Source organism: Sorex araneus, chromosome 1 (genome assembly GCF_027595985.1).
Source record: "Sorex araneus isolate mSorAra2 chromosome 1, mSorAra2.pri, whole genome shotgun sequence".
Lineage (NCBI taxonomy): Eukaryota > Metazoa > Chordata > Mammalia > Eulipotyphla > Soricidae > Sorex > Sorex araneus.
In genome coordinates, this window is record NC_073302.1 from 63,878,572 (window position 1) to 63,900,921 (window position 22,350).

The 22,350-nt window shown below is 36.6% G+C and overlaps 1 protein-coding gene across 7 annotated transcripts in view; it reads left to right on the forward strand.

The window, feature by feature from the left end:
- The window catches only part of PTPRD (protein tyrosine phosphatase receptor type D), a 1,592,809-nt gene that overhangs the window by 1,285,411 nt on the left and 285,048 nt on the right, over positions 1-22,350 (forward strand). The window lies entirely within an intron of this gene.

Genomic DNA, 22,350 nt, shown 5'->3' on the forward strand with positions numbered 1-22,350 from the left:
ATGAGTGCAAATAATTAAATTTAAACTGACATACAGTTGAAAGCTTTGTCAATGTTGTGATAATACACACACATAAACACACAGAACATATATATTCTCAAAGTTCTGGATTGAATCAGTCTAATTTAACTTTGGGGCTTTTTGTCTTTTATCAGTATGTTTGCTTCCTCATATAATAGGGCTTTTGTGTAAAGAAGAATAGAACTTTTGTTGAGAAGAGTTCAGATGTGACCTCTATTCCCTTTATTGTGTAAAGTGTAATATTATAGTTTTGTTTTTTCAGACATGTCTTCAAACTGTGAAATTACATACAACTCATAAACGTCAACTTTAGGGTATCAGACTCTCATGGATATTGATGTGGTTGATGTGGAAAATAAATATGTCTGTGTGTAGGAAATTTTTCTCTCAGAATGGTGATGTTTGGCATATGATATATTTTTCTGAAGCTTTTAATTTTTCCCCTCTTGTCTAAACGAACTTTCAGTTTTATAGTTTAATGAAATGTTATATGAAAAAAACAGGAAATTAAAGATTTTCTAAACACTAAGTGTAATAACACAGTAGAATAGACTGAATGGAATAATGCCCATGTGGCTGAGTGCTGTGAATGATGCCACGGTGGTTTGCCAAAGCTGTGACTTGTTATAGGCTTATTAAAATGAATATAAGAGAACAATACTTCAAGTAACATTTTGTGATGCTTAGCTTATAAGATTCTTTTACAAAAATGGCATTTTTCTGAGCATAGTGAATGGTTAAATTTTTATTTGCCGATGTGAAAAGGGGAAAAGAAAGGGAATTTGACTTTAGAGGACTCAGCCATATGTACAAACAATATGGTGTTACTAATTCTATGTACAATGCATCAGAAATCTAAGATTCTCTCTTAAAATTGACATAAGTAGCAAAATGGAGTTAGCTAAGAATTTTAAAACATGAAATGACATTAGAAGTCTTTTCCTCAAAAAAGTAAATTGATGATGAAGATGATGATGATGGTGATGGTGATAGTGATCGTGATCGTGGTGGTGATAATGATAGCAGGTATTAATTGAGTGCTTGATGTATACCACTGCATTAAGTGCTTTGTATTTTTTTTTTTTGCTTTTCAAGGTAATCCTATGAAATCTTGTTTTTACTCAATAGAAAGTAAGTGCAGAAATTCTGTTGTCCATGCAATTAATAATAAGAATAATGACTAATAATTATTATTGTCTTATAGAAATGTTACTGCTAGGCTAAAAGGCTTCAAATGCTTATTGTCCTTACACATACAGCACATTTATTCTCAATACCTGTGCACAGGGAGGGATTGAGTTTCCTCCCATTTAACTAATGGACCTAAGATATAATAGATCACATTTGTTTACTTCTTGCTTAACATAAAGTTGTTAATTCAATTGTCTTATTCAATATTTGTGTGGGAATTTTTAAACACTTTTTTAAATTTATTTTTTAAAAAATTATTAGTTTTTGTGGGAATTTTTAATGTGGGGATATCCTGAAACATTTTATTCAGTATATTACCTAAATAAGGAAGACGTGGATATAGTTAAGAAAAAAGGAATGTGTAAGGTGACAAAGAAAATATTTGAGGGGCTGGAGCGATAGCACAGCAGGTAGGGTGTTTGCCTTGCATGCGGCTGACCCGGGTTCGATCACCACCATCCCATATGGTCCCCTGAGCACCGCCAGGAGTAATTCCTGAGTGCAGAGCCAGGAGTAACCCCTGTGCATCGCCATGTGTGACCCCCCCCCAAAAAAAAAAGAAAACATTTGAAAAACGTTAAGAGTCTCATCATTTTCTATCAGTGAACAGTTAATTATAAGGCATTTAAATACCTATAACCTTAATATTACATTAGATAAGAGTTGAATAGTATTATTCAAAATGAGATTTTTGTTTACTATTTTAATTTTACTTTTATGTGCCCCATTTTTCAGAGATGTAATTCATCATATTGATTCTCTCTCTGGATAAGCAGAAATCATCACATAGGTACAAGTTCTTCCATGAATCCACTGAAATCAATTTGTTCCAGGAATCACTTATTAAATAACTATATTTCCCTAGATATCTATACCAGATGGGTTATAATCCCCACAGTTTTCACATGAAGAACCTAAGGTCACATGAATGCAAGCCACAAAATATTGAACAGAGCTTTACCTTCAACAAACTCAAGCCTAAATGAAGAACATAGGATAATAGGCCATGGAATTCCCAATATATTTAGTAGAAAGTCAAGGTTGTTGGAATAAAACATATATAAAATAAAAATACAAAGTTAAAAAAGAAAATCAGGGGTAATTTTCTTCTTTTACAAACTTGAAAAAAATCAAATGGGGATCTCTAGTCATTCACTGAACCGAGTAGAGATTTTCCAGGATTCTGGTTAATTTGATAAATGTGGTCAGCGGATTCATATCCCAAATGCCATAAATCAGAGAAAAGGAGAAGATACGAACAAGAGACGCTGTCATAAGAGAATACTTCTGTCACTTTCTGAGGAGTGCATCCTTTTCTGGGTGATTGGGCAATGCTAAATTTACTTAGGTGATGCTTTGCCAAGTGACATGATAGGATATGAAAATATCTCATTCTCCTTCTACCCATCTTCCTTATTGGAATACCTTATTTGTGTCTTTTTCTATCATAGACAAAATAGTTCCCTAAAAACATATACAGCACATTTTGAGTCTTGACTTATTTAGTTCAGCTATTTATATTATCCAGGCTAATGTGTTCTTTACTTTGTAATTTGACACAAGTTTCTAAAAGTCTTTAAAAAAATAATTGAGGAATCCTAATGCCTGATCTTAATGGTATATATTGCTAAACAATAAAAAAGCATTTTCCTGGGGCATGTGGACATAAGAAATGTGTGTTAAAAACAAATATCCTATCATCACATGTGCCCTAGCCTAAATCTGGCAGGAGCTTTTCCTATTAACTTGAATTAACTATATTTGACACATGAGCATGTGGCACAAAAATAACTGTTTCTCTTAAAGTCAACTACAGCATGGGAAAAAAATCCCCTCAAGTTACTGTGGTGAAAAAGCAGAGATCTAAGATTTCCATCTCACTATGAGAAAATGAATATTTGCTTCCAATAGTAATTCTTTGGCAATGTCAATATAATAGGGGTAAGCTATCCTTTACAGATGGCATATAGTAAATGGGAACTATGACTCTTCCTACTTATATTGCCTATTTTCCTTATGTGCAAGTTTACGTTAGCCCCAGCGGGGCTTATTTAGAAATTAAATACAAAAGTTTATCTTCTTTCATTTTTTTTTTGCCACATACAGTGATGCGCAGAACTTATCGGCTCTGTGTTTAAGAATCAATCTAGGTGGGCACTAGGGGACATAGGGGATGCTAGGGATTGAACTTGGTTCAGCTCTGGGCAAGACAAGAACCCTACCCACTGTACTATTGTTCCAGCCCCTCAAGTAAGAGTTTCCTTACTTGTGATTAATACCCTGCCTCAATAATGAGCAGAACACAGTTCAGTCTGAAAGGAAACTTATCTATGAAGGATCTTCTCTGTGAAACAGTTTATTAACCTGGACTTAGTGATAATAATTTAAGAAATATGTTTTATGAATATTTTAATAAGGTCCTGCAATTTAGAGAGTGACTACTAAGAACGTAAGAGAGATAAGGGTCCTAGGTAGAATAATTATATTTGTAGAAGAAAATAAAGACAAAGATATGATATAGCACAGGAAATGGAAGTTATGTGGGCGAAAGAAGAAAAGATAGGCTGAATTTGAGAATATCAAAGAGCAAAGTAATGCTTGATAAGCTAAATGACATATGGAATGGCTTTTCTTCATCCTCTATTTACTTATTTGCAATCTAGAAGTCAACTAAAAATTCATTTCATCTTTCTTACATATATAAAGACTTGTTTCTTAATACTTGCATACAATGAATCTGTATGGCATAAGGTTCATATAGCTTCACTGTTTCGATACCCATGTTCTCAAAATAATTTCATTTTTGCTTAATTTCTATTCATCTCTCTGTAAAAGGGAAGGCCTGGATTAGAGTAATGTCTCTCAGATATTGCTGTCATTATCATTCTCTGATTTTAAACTTATACTGATTGCCTAGTATAAGGATGTGTGTGTGTGTGTGTGTGTGTGTGTGTGTGTGTGTGTGTTTAAACTCCTCTTCAGCTCGGCTGAATGCAAGACAAGTGCTTTAACCCTGTACTTTCCCTCCAGTTATCTATACAGGAGTTCTTAGAGATATCCCTTCATAAAAATTTTTTCACATGTTTTTCTTTTTACTGTCCTTAGGTATGGAGATAAAAAAAATTATGCTTTTTTTTATACTTCACAGTTGTGTGCCACCAAGATCTGAGAGGTCATTATCCTAATACTGACAAATACTTAATAAGGATAATATGCTAACATAACCAGTGTTTATAGCAATGAACACAAATGCCTTGAACTAGTGCATCTGTTGTAGGAAAAAGGACATGAGGTCTGTGGGAACTATTGTATGTTGACTTCATATCGTATGCTGCTGAATGTTTTGGGTGCATTCTCTTAATGTTTTCAGTTTCCAATGGCCAACATCATATTTATTTTTGAGTAAAAGTAGACTTTCAGAGGTTGTATTACTTGTATTATGTTCAAGGACATCCATCTGGTGTGCTGCATCTGCATAGAGAGAGAATAAAGTTTATGATTCTAAAATCTCAGGACAGGGACAAATGGAGATGTTACTGGCGCACACTCAAGTAAATCGATGATTAATGGGATGACAGTGCTATAGTGCAGTAGATATAGAACTGAGGAAGCAGAGAGAGTACAGAGGTTAAGGCACTTGCCTTGTCTGAATCTGACCCAGTTCAATCCCCAATACCACTATAGTTCCCTTAGGTACCTTATAAGTTACCCCTGAGTATTTCCTGATAAGGTTTAGCCCCTCTAAAAAGGAAAGGAGAGGAGAGAAGAGGAGAGGGGAGGGGAGGGAAGGAGGGGAGGAGAAGAGAGAACTGGGGAAGGGGAGTGGAGGAGAGCAGGGGAGAGGGGAGGGAGAAGGGCGAGGGGAAGAATAGAAGAGTTGAAGCAATAGTATAAGGGTTAGTAATGCTTACCTTGCATGCAGAAGATTCTGATTCTATCCTTCCCCATCACATGTGATCCCATGAGCACCACTCACACTAATCTATGAGCACTGCCTGGTGTGATCCAACCCTACTTCCCCCACCCCCCTAAAAAAAAACCTGATGTTGAAGAGATAGTAGGAATAAAGACACTTGCCTTGTATGCATCAACCCTGGTTTCATCCCTCACATCACCTATGGTCACCTGAGCACCATCGGAATACTTCAGTACAGAGCCAGGAGTATGTCCTGAACATCACAAGGTGTGGTCCAAAATCAAAATCAGAATTCAATCCCATTGTTTTCTGATTATTAGCTTATGTTTTCCAACAGTCTTCACTGAAGCGTTTTTGTTCATGAAATGGAACAATTAACTCCTCCACCTTCCATTTTCAATAGTTGTTTTGATGAAGTAGATGGTAGCTCTCAAAATTTTTCCCTGTTCAGTCAAGCAAACTGAAAACAGCAAGGAAAACTCTGATAATGAAGTAAAATTCACAATCCATTAAACCTAAGCCAATAGTTAAGTCCAATTACGCTTAGTGCTTACAGCTTACATAAATATTAAATTGTCAGGTTTAATAAACTTCAGAATTTGCTCACCTGACATTCCTCCAAATTTATTGTTCTAAGGTCTGCTGAGGCGTATTATGCTGTTATAAAAGCTTTCTTATGAAAGAGGTTGATAAAAGGAAGAGTACACTTATAGAACTTGAGTTGGGAATATGTGCAATTGCACATTTGTCAAGCTAGAGGGTACAGAGATTAAATAAGTGACTGAAATCATAAAAAATGATGTAAGTTCTTTGTTTTTAAAAATGAGAAATCCAGAAACTAATTGCCAGTGCTTCTGAATAAGTTTCTTACCTCGTCACGCTTCTTTCTCCTCTGCCAAGGCTTTAAAGATCTAAACCTTGGAAAACAGGCTGTAATTTTTGTCCATATTTCATCTATGATGTCACTTGTTCCTATGATTTCAGGAACCAAAATTCTGATCCATGGTCGGTCTTTTCTCTTAAGGATATGGTCAGTATTTCCAAAATCACATTGGATTGGGACCTAAATATATTGCAATAATCTCAAACTAAACATATTAAGAATTGAGCTCACATTTTTTCATTTATGTGTTAGTTCTCATTTAATAATGCTGCCATATTCCTGATTGTGCAAACCTGAAAACCTAAGATTTACTTGATATTCTTTTGCTCATATTCTGCAGAATGATGTGTAGAGTACCTTCTGTGTCTTTGTCTTAGTAGTGTATTTTAAATTTTATAATCTACTTCTCATTTTACCCTGACAGATTTCATGATTGCTTTTGGAATCTTTGCAGAATTTCTGCTTTTGTCAACTATTCTTGTATTGCTACCTTTAGTGATATTTCTCAGTACCTCTAGTTAAAGTCCAATTTAGGAAGGTTAGAGTCCTTCACTAGCTTCATTTTTTTTGCTCCCCTCATCTCATATAATATGCTCTATGTTCTTTATGGACTGGAGTGATAGCACAGTGGGTAGGGCATTTGCCTTACATGGCCGACCCGGGTTTGATTTCTCCATCCCTCTTGGAGAGCCCGGCAAGCTACCAAGAATATCCCGCCCACACAGCAGAGCCTGGCAAGCTACCTGTGGTGTATTCGATATGCCAAAAACAGTAACAAGAAGTCTCACAATGGAGACATTGCTGGTGCCTGCTTGAGCAAATCGATGAACAATGGGACAATAGTGCTGCAGTGCATATATATTCTTTGTATCTATTTTCTGCCTTACTCAGACAGTATATCTCTGAAAATGTTGCAGTTCATAAATTTCTTATTTATTTCTGAGATCTAATTGTACCCTCCTGTATGCCATCAAGGCTATTAGTACATTTTCCTCCCTTGCTGTCCTAGGAATATTTTGGGATTGAAAATTATATCTTAGGTTTTTATTTTATTTTAGTTTTCTTTAATTTGGGGACCACACCCAGCACTGCTGGCTGGAGGCTATTCCCAGTGGTACTTGGTGGACTATGTAGTGCCAAATTCAAATGTAGGCAAAGAATTTTCTCAAACTTTTTGAGTAATTTTCCTAACCAATGTTGTGTGAGTGCAACAATAGTATCTGCCATAGTTTCATGATCCCTTGTCAATGAATTTTAGTAACAAGTGTATATATTTGAAGATGTCTATAAAGTAAAGTAGAGGTTAAGCGAAAAATTTACTTGGGGTGTTCTTCATAGTAAGGGTAACCATTGTGTATATAAGACAATTAGTAGACTTTGATACACAGTTCATGGAAATTATCCTCTAGTGTCTGATACATCATAAACCCCCAGCAATTGTTTCTGTAAATAACCATGAACACTCTTCTCAGGCATAGCACTGGTAACTTTCTAATCACCTAGCCTTTTCAATTAAGGAATTTGAATATTATTATAATATTGCTAAACTGTGAAATATTTGCATTTAAAAACCACATAATTTATTCTTATTCCAAGTTCTATAAAAGTTTATTCATTATAGAGTCTCAGGCCAGGGCCAGTGCTGGCTCTAGCTCTGCCGAGATTCGACCCGGGTGGCTATGTTTTTGCACAGCCACTTTACTGCTGAATGACCAGGATCCAGATCCAGCTATACTACTTGGGGTCTCAGCGAGTGCTTGCAGCCATGTCTCCAGACTGTGAACTAATCTTTTGCTCCATGCTGCTCCAAGAAGGGAAATGATGCAATTTCCAACTCAAATATCCCTGGACTTAATTACTAAAATGCAGAAATCCTAAATCGCACGACCACTACTGCAGCCACGAGACTTTATATCTCTTCATTCTCATTAGTGGAAAACTAATTATCAAATGTTTCCTTGTCAATAGGGCCGTATTCTTGGGGAATAAACTCCAACAAGAATAGTGAGTTCTGTGTTGAAACTCCAACAACAATAATGAGTTTTGTGTTGAAATATGGAATGTAATCAAGGTAAAGAGAAAAGGAAGAGAAATTTATCAGTTATGTGGGGGGGGGTAGGGGGCTGGGGGTGGGAGGTATACTGGTTTTTTTGGGGGGGCTGGAATATGGGCACTCGTGAAAGGATGGGTGTTTGAGCATTGTATAACTGAGACATAAGCCTGAGAATTTTGTAACTTTCCACATGGTGATTCAATAAAATAAATTTTTAAAAAAGTTTATTCATTATAGACTTAATGTTAGAGCAGTTATGTTTGTTGATAGGGGAACCAGGTCACATATGTACTTTAAATTAAAAGTTTAAACTCATTCACCATGATTTGCAAAGCTGTTGATAACTGACATTCAGGCATTCAGTGTTTTAATTCCAACTCACCTGTAGTGTTAGTATCCCTCCATATGTGACCCAAGGTTCCATTCATCTCATGACCCTGACTCTTCAGCAAACTTACTTTTTGGTACTTTACTTACTATAATTTGGCTTCCATGGTTTCCCTGATATTGATTTCTTATGCTTTGATGTTCATAGTTACCTCACCTCTGCATCACTAAAATGTCCAAAACCCTAGTTGATTTGTATCAGTTTACTCTAGCAATAACAGTTATAATTGGATTTGTTTTAAATGGTATCATCTCATTGTTTATTAAAACTTGGTGACACTAAAAAAAAACATTTTCCCAAATAAATAAAATATTTAATTTGGGAAATGAGACTTAGAGAGCTAATATTATCTCCTTTCTTTAAGATCATAGAAAAACATTCTCAAATAGGCAAAACTACTAAGAGTAGGCAACTCTGGTATCAGAAATTAAATAATGATTGGGGCTAATGATTGGATGGCATGTTTAGGGCCGCTTCACAGCCTTTTCACCTACACCAAGAGTTTAAACTTCAGTATGAGTACAGTATAATATTTAATAAAGGGTAGATTTTTTCTTTGATTTTTTTCTGTTCCAATTACAATAAAAGCAACCTTTTAATCAAGTTTAATCTAATAATTGTCTAAGTAGTCCCCCTGCTGATGTTTGCATCGAGTAATGAATGATTTTTCTAAGACTGAATTAAGTGCTTTATAAATGGTGAAACCTCTAAAGTCAATGTAATTTCATTAAAATCATTATTAGTTTCTGGTAAGGATTATAGTATACTTTCCATAGAATACAAATCAGCTTGCAGGTAGTAGAAAGCTATTTATGATTAAAAACACTCTTTGAAAGCCATACACTTTAAAGGTAGGCTCAGTTAATTGCGTGTTGCTATATGGCTGCAGTATCATCCTAGTTCTTTTGGAATTTCTTAATTTTCCAGTTGCATCTGTGTTTGAGAAAAACTAAGTAATTGATAGTTTGACTAGAAATGAACATGTGAAATGAGTATGCATAGGTTCATGTAGAAAGGAAATATGAATTATTAACTCATATGTGTGTATGTATGTTGGCATGTTCACATTTTTATTGTTCACACAGATATCTTCTTTAACTGAATTACTTATATTTCTTAGTTTGGACATGACTGACTGAAAAAAATTAGCAAAAGTTGAAGAGAGAATTCTGTTTTTAATGCCAGAAAGAAATTACCATGCTGATGTATTCATTTGTAATTAAAGAAAATTCTTTCTGTACTATTTCCTACAAGATGAGGAAATTATTATTTCACAGAAGGACAGTCTTCGTTATCTTTATTCTTGGTAAGTTTTATTGAATGTTACGTGATGTAACAAGAGTCTTACCAAAAAACATTAAACAAAACCAGATGAGAGCCATATTATTTGTCATAGATATTTTAATGAAAATTTAATTTATCACATCAAGTAACTTCAATTTAAGTATATGGCAATTTTTTTTTCATAGCTGCCTTCTCTGAGTCTTTCCCTTATGGCACATGCTGAGTGCCAAGTTGGATATAGAGCTGGAGGTTTGATTGCTCACATCCTATCCTCTCTCTTTGCATGCAATGCATATCCTCAGCATTATCAGTATTATTCTTTCTCTTGCTAGACTTGAAACCTCAGTGAGGCTGGTTTTGTGCTCTTTGTTTCTGAATCTAGGACAGTGCCTTGTCCCCAAGAGATACTAAATGCACTTTTCTGGACTAATTGACATAATGAACAACTTTTTTAAGTTTCATTTTTCAACCCAATGATATGTTTGTTTGGTCATTTTAATTCAATGCTTAGTTAAAAACTTTATTGTGCTATGATACTCTCAACTTATAGGGTGACAAATACCTTCAATAGAGTAAAGTAATAATACAAATTAATTCAGTTCTAATATTATTTCCCTTTGATGGTCAAATAGCTTCATCATCATCATCATCATCATCATCATCATCATCATCATCTCGTTGATCGTTGAATTTCTCAAGCAGTCTCAGTAATGTCTCCATTCATCCCAGACGTGAGATCTTAGAAGCCTCTCTCCACTTGTCTCTCTCAACAGTGCCACATGGGAGGCTCTTTCAGGGTCAAGGGAATGAGACCCAGCTTGTTACTAGTTTTGGCAAATGAATACACCATGGGGAGTTTGCCAGGCTCCCACATGTGAGCAGGAAACTCTTGGTAGCTTGCCAATAAGCTATAAGATTTCATGTGGCCACAAGCTGCCACGCACTTCCAAGAGCTTACTTTTCAGTCTCTGGATGTTGATCATTGATGGGATTCTACAGCACTGGGGGCAGTCCCTGGGTGTGACTGCCTAGCTACTGGAGAATGGGAAATCTGGGTGGAAGAGGCCCAGTCCTGATCCGAGCAGCCTTGGAGGTCTCAGCCCCAGGTACCACACACCTGGGTTCCTCTGTCAGTACCTTCATGCTTGAGGCTTGTCCAAACTTGTGGAGAGGGGCCTTGAGCATGGCTGTGGCTAGGCTCCGGAGGTCTTCGGCTGCTGGGAGCTCTGCTCGGGGCGGGGAGGGAAGCTGGAGCCCATCCCCTCTGAGGGGTCCCGGGGAAGGCATGACGGCAAGAGACTCTCTGCCAATAGTCAGCTTAGAACGATAAATATCTATATGGTATTAAAATGATGAACTTGCGAATTTGGAAGAATAATTGACTATGATTGCTCAGGAAACTAAACACAGCCTCCTTTTTATTTCTGTAAAACATTTCAAGACTTTTTAAAATATAGCAATATTAAAATATTAAAATGTTCATATATATTTTGGTTTGTTCTTAAATGACCACCTTTGGTACACTGTGTTTAAGAGCACTATATTTTATTTAGACACTAGTTACAATCCATTGAATGAAGTAAATGTATAATTTTTCTATATGTATATTTCTAAAGCCAAGGAAAGGAAAATAGTACAGCATCTTTTATGTTCTGTAGATTTTGTCTTTTGTGAACTTTGAGATAAGAATGGAGAAAAAACAATAATCTGAAAGGAAAATATTCAGTTTTCTAATTTCAATACTCGTGTCAGTTTTGCAGATACAAAAAATGATTCATGGCTCCATTAAATGATTAATAACTATTCTTAAATGATTTCTTGTCTTCACAACTTAATGCTTCAGAACCCTTTTATTTTTTTTCAGAGAGCATTTTAAATGTATTTATTTTTATAAATTTATTTATTGAATCACCATGAGAACAAAGCATTTAGGTTTAAGTCTCGGTCATATGATGATGAAACACCCATCCCTTCACCAGTGCACATTTTCCACCACCAAAAAAACCCCAGTATATCCCACATCCCACACCCTCCTACTAACTGTGTGGCAGATGATTTCCACATTACTGTAGCTCTACTTTGATTACATTCAATATTTTGACACCAGACCCACCATTATTATTTGGGATTTTCCCCCAACACACAGATCTGCCAAAAAGACAACATTAGACAATTTGTTTTCTATTTCTGATTATGAATAGCATATGATGTGTCATGGCCGATTTTGGAGTTTTGAAATTTTAATAATTAAATTTGGAGGGATTTCTGCCAAAAACCACTGGGTTCCGAGATTCGTTTGTGTGTCTCTCAGATCATGACCAATAAGCAGCTTAATTAGTAGCCAGAGGGACCATTCATGTGTGGCAACTTGGGGTCTCACAGGGGCCAGGGAGGACAAGGACCAGCTCCACCTCCATCTTGTGAGGCCCCGAGTGCCTTGTCACTGCTGGCCCATATCTGACTGTCCAAGGACCTCTGGAAGATGGCGGCCACAGAGCCGCTAGAGGACTAGATGAAGGGACGCCACCTTTTCCCACCTGGTGTGGCCCAGTACGAGTAACCTTTTCTGCCAAAAGCTGCTGCGTTCTGAGATTCACTCATGTGTCTCTTGGATCATGGCCATTAAGCAGCTTAATCAGTAGCCAGAGGAACCAGGACCTGTGTTTATTAACTTTTCAGTTCACTGTCTCTGTATCACTGTTATCCTGTTGTTCATTGATTTACTCGAGCGGGCACCAGTAACCTCTCCATTCATCTTAGCCCTGAGATTTTAGCAGCCTCTCCTTATTCCTCTTTCCCAATGATTGGAGGCTCTTTTCAGGGCCAGGGGAATGAGAACTCTTATTGTTACTGTATTTGGCATATCAAATACGCCATGGGGAGCTTGCCAGACTCTTCAATACCCACATAAAAATTAGCAAAAGATGACTTCATTTAAACCTCATTATACATTACAAATGAGGACATATGATAAATAAATCTAGATAAATGGGAGATAGCACAGCAGGGGAAGGTGCTTGCCTTGCATATAGCAGATCAGGGGTCAATCTCTCTCAACACCCATGTAGGTTCCCCACCCCCACCAGGAGTGACTCCTATGTGCAGAACCTGGTGTAAACTCTGAGTACAGTGGGTATAGCCAAAAAAAAATCACATAGATTAAAATGCAAATGGCTAACTACTTCACTTCTTTTCAAACTTGATGGATTGTTACCTCAACAAGGTTCCCCTAATCCATTTTAAATTGCAAACCACTGCCTTCTCCAAAATTCCCAATCACATCCTGGTCTCCTCTAATCCAGTAGTTCTTATTTACAGATGCAAACTTTCCCCCCCAGTGTTGGGGATGGAACCCAGAGCCTCACACATGCAAGGCAAGCATCCTACTACCATCGTCCATGTCTGGCTCCCAGCTTGATAATTCAATGTTTCTTACTGTGGGCATTATCATACTAAACTATAAATACAAGTATAGCAGCTTTGTTCTCACTAACCTATCCCAAGTATCTGTATCTGTTGTGAATAGTTTTGGGGTAATACCCAGTGGGCGCTCAGGGGGTACTACTGGTGCTACTCAGAGGATCCTGAATTAGATCCCTGGCAATGCATTCACTGCTGACAACAAGCAGAACCAGCTACAATCTTGGTGGCCTCCAGAATCACTGGAAGGGGCCTCATGGTCCTTCAGCACTGCTAGGGAGGCTCCCCACCAAAAATCAGTTAAAGTTTGATATTTTCTCTTTTTTCCCATAAAGAAACAGAATCCTCCATCCAACTATGTTTTTCCATCTCTGCCTCCAAGTAAGAGTCTAAACCTGGGAATAATAATCCCTTTCTGCTCATAGAATGACAAACCAAGCTTTTTATTTTATTTTATTTTTATTTTTATTTTTTTAATTTATTTATTTTTAATTAGAGAATCACCGTGAGGGTACAGTTACAGATTTATACACTTTTGTGCTTATACTTCCCTCATACAAAGTTTGGGAACCCATCCCTTCACCAGTGCCCATTCTCCACCACCCGTAAACCCAGTGTCCCTCCCACCCTCCCCAATCCCATCTCCCCCCCACCCCACCCTGCCACTGTGGCAAGGCATTCCCTTCTGTTTTCTCTCTCTAATTAGCTGTTGTGGTTTGCAATAAAGGTGTTGAGTGGCCGCTGTGCTCAGTCTCTAGCCCTCATTCAGCCCGCAACTCCCTTCCCCCACATGGCCTTCGACTACAATGTAGTTGGTGATCGCTTCTCTGAGTTGACCTTTCCCCGGAACGTGAGGCCAGCCTCGAAGCCATGGAGTCAACCTCCTGGTACTTATTTCTACAGTTCTTGGGTGTTAGTCTCCCACTCTGTTATTCTATATACCATAGATGAGTGCAATCTTTCTATGTCTGTCTCTCTCTTTCTGACTCATTTCACTCAGCATGAAACTTTTCATGCCCATCCACTTAACTACAAAACTCTTGACCTCCTTTTTTCTAACAGCTGCATAGTATTCCATTGTATAGATGTACCAAAGTTTCCTCAACCAGTCATCCGTTCTGGGGCATTCGGGTTTTTTCCAGATTCTGGCTATTGTAAACAGTGCTGCGATGAACATACATGTGCAGATGTTGTTTCGATTGTACTTTTTTGCCTCTCTGGGATATATTCCCAGCAGTGGTATTGCTGGGTCAAATGGGAATTCAATATCTAATTTTTTGAGAGTCGTCCAAATTGTTTTCCAGAAGGGCTGAACCAGTCGGCATTCCCACCAGCAGTGAAGAAGGGTCCCTTTCTCCCCACATCCTCTCCAACAGCGGTTGCTTTTGTTCTTTTGGATGTGTGCTAGTCTCTGTGGTGTGAGGTGGTATCTCATGGTTGTTTTGATCTGCATCTCTCTGATGATTAGTGATGTAGAGCACTTTTTCATGTGCCTTTTGGCCATTCGTATTTCTTCCTTGGTAAAGTTTCTGTTCATTTCTTTGCCCCATTTTTTGATGGGGTTGGATGTTTTCTTCTTGTAGAGTTCAACCAGTGCTTTATATACCATTGATATCAACCCCTTATCTGATGGGTATTGTGTAAATATCCTTTCCCATTCTGTGGATAGTCTTTGTATTCTGGTCACTGTATCTCTTGCGGTGCAGAAGCTTTTTAGTTTAATGTAGTCCCATTTGTTGATCTCTGTTTTTACTAGATTGCTTAGTTCCGTGTCACGTTTGAAGATACCTTTATCTTCAATATCGTGGAGGGTTTCGCCGACCTTGTCTTCAATGTACCTTATGGTTTGTGGTCTAATGTTGAGGTCTTTAATCCATTTTGATCTGACTTTTGTGCATGGTGTCAGGTCAAGGTCTAAACTCATTTTTTTGCATGTGGTTGTCCAGTTGTGCCAGCACCATTTGTTAAAGAGGCTTTCCTTGCTCCACTTCACATCTCTTGCTCCCTTATCAAAGATTAGATGGTCATACATTTGGGGTTGTGTGTAGGGATATTCCACCCTGTTCCATTGGTCTACGGCTCTGCCTTTGTTCCAGTACCATGCTGTTTTAATTGTTACTGCTTTGTAGTAAACAAACCAAGCTTTTTGGTTCTTCAAAACATAGCAACTTACTTAGAAAATCAGACCTTTTGGTTTCCAGTGACTCCTTCAATGACAGATCCTCTCTCTTTCCCTGAGAAGGATATTTTATAGTACACTGAAACATTATCTGGGTCATATGTTTTACTGTTATTGATGAGGAATTAACCAAGGCTGAAATGCATGATCTGATAAGAAAGCTACATTCCTAGTGGTTTTATAATGTCATGGTCAAGGAAAGCAGAATACCACTCCATGTTGACTGATCACATATTAAGTCTAGCAGTACGTTTTCAGTACTTTGATATTTTTAGATGCTGCTTTCTTTTTTACAGGATAATCTTATGTGGCAAATGTAGAAAAGTCTAAAGAAGAAAGTTAAGATACACCAAATGAAAAGTCAAACCAAAGAGTTTGATGATAGAGATAAGTCCCCCTAAGGATAAGAGGGTTGGAGGAGATAGAGAAGGTAAAGCAAAATAACAAAGATTTTTAAAAAGGGGAGGGATTCTCTGGGGGGCAGAGAAACAAAATTAACATGGCATTGTAAAACAAAATGAAAATCCTGATCCTATGACTCTTAGTTAAACTCTAAAAATTTAATAGTACGTTTTTCCTTCAGCTCTCTTTTCTGTTTGTATATTTAAATAATTCTCTAATAAGAAGGTGCAGTGGCTTCTCTAGTCTCTAAAGAAGGAAAGATAACAGATAACATAATATAAACTACATACTTTTTATGTTATTTATTTTATAATTTTTTCATTCTAATTTATCCTTTGATTCTTTAAGCACATAGACCAAGAGAAAAATGGGTGTAATGTTCTTTTATATAATACAAAAACATCTGGGATAATGGATTATGCTTGTCATAAGAGTTTAATGAAGAGTGAAAGAAGTATCTGAGTGTTGTTACCAACTCAGACATTCTGTAGTTATGCCAAGCCACAGAAGTCTTTGAGAATATAGGGAATGTTATAGCTATGGTTCACAGTGTCCAAGGCCATATTGGATTGGAGAAAGCAGCAGAGCTGTTTGGGAACATCAGTGAGCATGAAATTGATATTGATTTAGTGCCCAAGAAAAAGTGTTCAAAAATCCAAAATGTAGTTCTAGATGTAAACTTAAATGTATTCTGGTTTTGTTATTTCATTTTTACTTTGTTTTTCATTCTGGGTTTGTTCTTCCTTCTTAAAAAAAAAATATTGTGTTTTACTTGTATTGTTTGTTTAAATTGCAGGGCATGGGGAATTATTTCTGGAATAAAACAGATGTTTTAACACATGTACAAATAAGTAGAATATAGCATAGCACAGGATGGGGGATACAATAACTTTTATTTACTAAGATATCTTTAGTGAAAATTTTCTCTCAATGTTTCAGACTAAACTGGCCTTTATAAGCCATATCATTGTTACTCAGAACCTAATTCCACCATGGTAAATCTTGGAAAACCAAAATATTTCCTACTCTACAAATTACTTTAGAAATAAATGAAAGGAATACCATTACAGGAATAGTAATTTGTAATTTATAATTGTAATTAAAAATACACTTCCTTGTCCTGTTATAATTTATTTCTTTGAGAAAGTCTACCATATTTGTAGTGAATTAATAGAAGTCATAAATCTTGGCAAGTTGTTTCTGTTAACAGCACATTAATGTAGGAACATGAAGTTTTAGGGTGACATCCTGTAAGATACATAGCTGAAAATTACTTGCCCCATTCAATAAATGTTCCAAATGGGGGTGGGCTTCACCTCCATTTGGAACATTTATTAACAATAAAAACAAAAGTTATCAAAGTTTGGTTTCCCAAATTTTATGAAGCTATAATGACAATACCGCTTTACTTGCATTTGTTAAATAGGAATTAATATAGATTTTATTAACTATCTTAAACTTACTGGTGCTATTTTAGATATGGGTGCATATATGTATGTATATATTATTGTTATGTAAGTTTAATATAGTATGTATTTATAAGATTAAGTGCTATATTCCAATCAATTACAATTTTTTTTTAAATCCCAAGTCATTAGAACAGAAATCTGAATTATTTTAAACAAACATGTTGTCCATTAGAATTTACTTTTATGTTTAGAAGTTTCTAACTTCTGTTGTCTTACATGCTTCTGTCATATACTTTCTTGTTTCTTCTAATTAATAACTGACCACTGATTCTAAAGCAGTATCTGTTTGATTTAATGTGCATTAAGATCTTTTTCAATTTTAATTTTTTTAAGCTCCATGATTTACAAACTTATTTATAGTTGAGTTTTAGGGATGCTGTGTTCCAGCACCAACGTCTACTTGCCTACACCAGTCTCCAGGTTCCCTCCCACCACCACCCTCTAGGGCTGGGGTGATAGCACAGCGGCTGGGCTTTGCCTTTCACGTGGACAACCAGTTCAATTTCTCAGCCCCTCTCGGAGAGCCCAGCAAGCTACCGAGAGTATTGAGCCCGTGCGGCAGAGTCTGGCAAGCTACTCGTGTGTATTGGATATGCCAAAAACAGTAACAATAAGTCTCTCAATGACAGATGTTATTGGTGCCCGCTTGAACAAATCGATGAGCAATGGGATGACAGTGACAGTGTTCCAGCACCAATGTCTACTTGCCTACACCAGTCTCCAGGTTCCCTCCCACCACCACCCTCATCAGCCTACCCCAGCCTGCCTCCTTGACAGGCACCTTTTTAAGTTTGGTTGTTATAGTTTGGATCTTCTGCTTTCAATTTTGTTACTTTCCAGCTATATACAGCTACACCACTTCTGTGCACTGCTGATGTACTTGTTCTCTTGACTCCTGCCTCCCCTCTGTTACTTCTTGATACCTCCTTAGTCTTTTAACAGATATCTTCCAATGTCTGCTTCTTCTTGCCCTCTCTCTGTTTTTTTACAGATACTTCTCAAAGTTATTTTAAAGTTATTTGTTCATTAAGTTGTTCATCTATTTTTCAGCAGTATAACTATTACATATAACTTAGCCATATTTACATATGTATGACTTTCTATACACAACTAATTACCTATTATATTCATATGACTGTAGCACTGTTGTCCTGTTGTTCATCGATTTGCTCGAGCAGGCAATATTCATATGAATTATAATTAAATGTACATACTAATATTGCTTTCCTCAATTTTATGATGATTAGTATCTCTCACAATATGTCTACAGCAAGCCACAGTTTTAGAAATAGGGTGGATCATTTCAAGAAATATTGGATTGAAATTGTGAATTATTACACTTTTCAGTTCTGAAATATGTAAAAGAATTTGGAAAAAAAGATAAACTGTAAATTGAGCCAGAGACATAGTACAGAAATTAGGTTGCTTGTCTTAAACTTGGCTGACCTGGGTTGCATCCGTCCCCAGCACCACATATAGTCCACCACGCACAACCAGGAGTCATCCCTGAGCAGAAAGCCAGGAGTCATCCCTGAGCACAACTGGCTGTGGACCAACCCTCCCCACAAAAACACAACAGCAGAAAAAATAATTTGTTAAATTGGTGCAAGTATAATAGGGAATGGACTTGTTTGGCATGATTTCACATGTTTGGTCAACTCAGGAAAATTTCTAGTACTGATAAAAATAATCAGTTACCAGAATTTTAAAACAGAGTAGCTTTCATGTGTTATGAAAATTAATATGGGATATAGAGAGGTCATGCTCAGTGGGATAGGCATATTAACTGTATGTGTGTATGTATATGGTATATTTATTTGTACATCCAACCCAGGGATCCCAGTGAACAATTCTTAATTGATTCAGGGTTTCAATAATACAGATTGACAGACAAGAAAAAAAAGTTCATTTTTCATCATGTTATGCCATGCCAGTTGGGATCTTCCTCTGGAGATTTTTTGTCAATACCACTATGGGCATCTTGATTACTCAAAGAAAATTATTTTCTTTTTCTAGAGGTAGTATTTCATGATGTGCTCTATGGCTCTTTCATTGAAAAAATCTATTAGGATTCTCTTAAGAATATAATATCCAAACCTTTAAGATAGTATTTCACATCAATAAAGAATCAGAGTATAACTCAGCATGATATTGTTTAAATAACACTGCATCCTATACACCATTGTTTTCCTGATTTTTCTTCAGTTCTCTGAGGAATTGGAGGTTACTAGCAGGATGTAATATAATTCTAAGACTACAGTGTTACAATCTGCTCACTTGAAGTTTGAGCACTTCCTTGTAACTCAAAGATAGCAACAGCCAAGGTCAATTTTCATTATTAAAATATAGGAGTATTAATCTTCACCACCTCTGTGTATCTTTCTACACTGGTTTTTTAGGTATAAAATTCCAATGTTTCAAACCAGATGCCTTATGAATTAATAGGTAAGTATCTTCCATATAGCACTTGATATGAGTAATGCTTTTCCATTTTGTTATTCTTAGCAAAAGTTGACCTTACTGAAAATCAAATCACTCGTGTAAGGCCCTTTTTCCTCTGAGAATGTACAGTTTTTCAACACTTCTGGGCTATGATTTTTTAAGAAATCCTATTTAGTGAGAGTTAAGTTGATACTTTCTTTAGCCATGCATTTTGTTTGTTTGCTTTTTGCTTTTTTTTTGTTTTTTTGTTTGTTTGTTTGTTTTGTTGTTTTGGAGTCATACATGGCTGTGTCCTTGTTTATTCCTAGTTCTGCATTCAGGGATTACTCTTGGAAGTGCTCAATGGACCATATAGGTTGCTGGAGATTGAATTCAGGTTAGCTACATGCAAGGCAGTGCTCTAAATCTGGTCCTGTGTTTCCATTTACAACCCTGAGTTCAGTTCCCTGCCACCGCTGACCCCCCCCCCCCCCCAGCCCTAGGTCTTCTCTTCTGTCTCTTCTCTATCATTCCTTTCATACCAGCCATTCCTCAGATTCCCAAATGCATTTGTAATTCTATGTTAACATTTTTTGGGGGGGGGGTGTTGGAGGGACATTGTAGGGATTCCCAACAATACTCAGCCAGCAGTTCAATCAGGTCTGAAAGCACTACACCACTAAAGCCCAGCAGTGCTGGGAAACAGCAGGGTTATGTCAGTGGTTTTGGGAGATGGGGGGATAAGACGGAAGCTGTTAAACTCAGGGTGTTTCATGTGCTAGGCATATGTTCCTGAGCCCTAGGCTATCTTCTCAGTTAAGCTTTTGCATTGTCTTCTGAATGCCTACACATCATCTAAAACTGCAACTAAAATATTGACCTTCTCTTTGACATTTTGTAGTAGAATTTATCTCCACTTGCTTGAATTTGTACTCCTTATATAAGAGATCTATAATTACCTTTCATATTGTATAATGAATATTTCATGTCTTTTAGTTACACAATAAGGCAAGATCTTTAAGCACATGGTCTTTATCTTTACTACTTACATCATTCAGAAACCAGGTAATGCACACTTGATCAGATGAATAAAGGAGTGATTTGAGGGAATCTTCTCATCCTGGAGCTAAGGTGCTTTAAGGCTAGTGAGTTTGGGGCCAAAGAGACAGGAAGGGGCTTAAAATACTCCACCTTCCTTGTAAATGACCCTGGTTTGATCTCTAGCAATGCCAGAAACATTCCTGAGCATAGAGCCCCTGGGAACTACCAGATGTGGCCCCAAAACCAAAAGAGGAAAAGGGGAGAAAAATGATGAGTTCAGGAAAGTCAGGTTCTCTCTTGTGCATGCTGTTCATGGTCATTCTAATTAAGAAAATTAATGTGCTATCCTGGAAATATAGTGGATATATTTACTCTTCAAAGTATATGTTGTGTTCATTCCCAAGTCTCATCAATCCTTGAATGTGAATGGCAAGCATATTCAAAACAGTCATCGGACTGTTTTGACTGTTTTAAGAAGCTATTGTACCATTGTTTATTGTCACTGAAAATTCTCATTTGCATAGATTGGGTTTAAAGTTTAGTTATATAAAAGAATAAATGTTTACATGTGAACAAGTCAGGTATAGTTTGGGACTTGTATTTCGGAAGCACTTTGGAGTTTGAGTAAGTATTGAGGAGTTGGATTTCAAAAAGTAACTAGAAAGAGAGCATGGAGTTTTACTGGACTTGATTATCCTCAATACACAACCTCTCTGGGTAAAGGACTCATGTTTTAAAAGTGCGTATTATTGCTTTTCACAATGAGTTCTTTTAAATTTAAATTTCCTTATTAAAGTTGCTCTCTTTTAATTATTATTGACCCTATATAGTACAAATCCAAGTTTTTGGAATTTGTAATATTAGAAAGCTGGATATACATTAATTTTAAAAAAATCAACAATGAGTCATCTAAAATTGGCATCTACAATGCTAAGTAATTTGTTACATAATACATTTATGCCAATACTTACTGTTAATTAATGCACAATCAAGTGTGAGCCACTGGTGGTACATGCTGGATATAATGTTTTTAAGAGAGATTTGTTCCTCATGCCTGTGTTCTCCCTTCAACAGGAATATCTCTTGCTTGCCTACGCTCTTTGCTTATTTCAACTCTGGAGAAGACGGTGTTCACTCTTGAACATGTATTTCTTGCTTTCCTTCCCCTCACATATCACTAAATATTTTTAAATAAAAACTATCTTGTTTCACCAAAAAAGAGACAAATTTGAACTTGAAGATCATTTAATCTATTTTTATTAATGTCCAGATTACTCTTTAGATTGCAGCCTGTGTAGTTAGAATACTTATATATTAAATGCAAATAGCAAGTTAAAGCTTTATTTAGTGTTAGATCTTATAACTAAATTGAAAATATGTGAAATAAAGGAGGTTGTGACTATAATTGGTTTCATGCAATGGCAACCTTTTCAGTATACTCATACTTGATGCATTAGCCAACTAATCTTATCCTTATGAACTTGATCTTTAGAAATTCTTAAAATAATCTCCAATTAAATCACTTGGAAAAATTCTACCCCTCCCATATTCTTTCTCCTCTTCCTTCCATTTTCCATAAATTATTCTGTTTGATTTTGATTGCAATCAAGCAGTTATCTTTTGAAAATTAAAGCAGACCTGCCAATAAAGAACCACCTTGGATTAGTGCATAGAAGACACTG